Below are 2,016 nucleotides of genomic sequence, written 5' to 3' on the forward strand. Positions count from 1 at the left end.
AAAAAAGGTTCTACTAGGTAGATTTGATACTAAGGGCAAACAGGAGACAGAAAATGTTGAAGACACTAGAGAGTAAATGATTGACGGTGTGATGGATCAGAAAAGAAGAGAGGGGATCCACAGCTGATGGAGAGTCAAATTTTTCACTGAGACACCAAGTATGGAGGTACGGATGGGTGTGGGAGCAGAAACTTTTGTAAGGAGAGGCAAGTCCCTGCCTGTTTCTAAATGTATTCATTCATTCACTCATTAAAATTTATTGAGTCCTGTTATGGATTGAATTGTGTCCCCCAAAAATGTGTCAACTTAGCTAGGCCATAATTCCCAGTATTGTGTGATTGTCCAATATTTTGTCATCTAATGTGATTTTCCTATGTGTTGTAAATCCTACCTCTATGATGTTAATGAGACAGGACTCAATCTACAAGATTAGACTGTACCTTAAGCCGATCTCTTCTGAGATATAAAAGAGAGAACTATGCAGAGAGACATGGGGACCTCATACCACCAAGAAAGTAGTGTCAGAAGAGCGCATCCTTTAAACCCAGGGTCCCTGTGCTGAGAAGCTCCTAGTCCAGGGGAAGATTGATGACAAGGACCTTTCTCCAGAGCTGAGAGGGAAAGCCTTCACCTGGAGCTGACACCTGGAATTTAGAGTTCTAACCTACTAGACTGTGAAAGAATAAACTTCTGTTTGTTGAAGCCATGCACTTGTGGTATTTGTTATAGCAGCACTAGATAACTAAAGCAAGTCCTTAAAATGTACAGACATCAGTTGCACATACATGTCTGGTTCAACCCATTTCTGAATCCTAAAATTCCACCAATCATGTAATACAATAATTGAGACATCAGTTTTAGGGGCGGATGGAACTTAATGGTCTCAACTTCTTACTATTTATGCCAAGGAGACTAAGAAATCCCCTCATATGCAAACTGTCATGTAGAAATCTCAGATTCCTGTCCTGGTTTAGTTCTGACAGCAGCCACCCATGCAGGATTCTGCCTCTGACTCTAGCCACCAGGGGCTAGGCGAGACCTCACAAGTTAAAAGGACATCCTTCAGACTGTCAAACAGCCAGACACCAGGTGCAAGTGTGAGTCTGAACAACTCCTAACTTCTGATCTACTTGCTAATAGTCTGAGGATTCTAACCCCCTTAGAAAACCAGTCACAAGATCAGTCCCCATCCCCTTCTAACCTTTCTTTGGGTTCAATAATTCACTGGAATGACACAGAATTCACAAAAAGGCCACCCTTACAATAATGGCTTAAATGTAACAAAAAAGGATACAAATGAAGAGACACATGGGTACAGTCTGGGAGGATCCCGGTGCAGAGCTCCCATGTCCCCAGGGCATGCTACCCTCCACATGGATGGATGTTTCTCACCAATAGGGAAGCTCCTTTAAGTCTATAACTTCTGGGCTTTTACTGGCCAGTACTGCATGAGAAGCTAAATTATGCCTCAAGAAGTTAGCATCAGGCCACCAAGTGGTCCTTCTGATCTTAACCACCCTCACTCATTAGCCTCAGCTGCAGTCTCTCAGGAACCTTGAAATAATGCCAAATTTTTCTGCAAGGTGACTCATCACAACAGCAATTCTGGAACTATGAATATTCTAAGACGCAGCAAATAATGCTAGACAATGAAAGCCAGGAGTATTACTGTTAGAGAATGGAGAAATTATAAAGGGAAAAAAACACTGTGGTGTTGGACTGGTATCAGAGATATGGGTATGACCTCGTGGTTTTCAAATACACAGATACATATAAAAATAATATAAATACATGTCTCTATACGTGTATACTCACATATATATTTCCTAGCTCTTTACACTTTAAGGGACCAGTAGCAATAAGTACATTTAACGCCGAGATCATTGTTCTTAATATATAATTTTCTAATAAAAAGAACCAGGGTTCTTGGAGAAAAGTCTAACTCCAGGGCTTGGGTAGGAAAAGGGCAAGATAAGCCTCGGACACTGGCAGAAAATAATGTACAAATTATAATGG

The 2,016-nt window shown here is 41.1% G+C and overlaps 1 pseudogene; it reads right to left on the reverse strand.

Annotated features, from left to right (window-relative positions):
- LOC101346191 (zinc finger protein 11-like) overlaps positions 1–2,016 on the reverse strand; it is a 111,185-nt pseudogene that overhangs the window by 93,056 nt on the left and 16,113 nt on the right.

Source organism: Trichechus manatus, unplaced genomic scaffold (assembly GCF_000243295.1).
Source record: "Trichechus manatus latirostris isolate Lorelei unplaced genomic scaffold, TriManLat1.0 scaffold00258, whole genome shotgun sequence".
Lineage (NCBI taxonomy): Eukaryota > Metazoa > Chordata > Mammalia > Sirenia > Trichechidae > Trichechus > Trichechus manatus.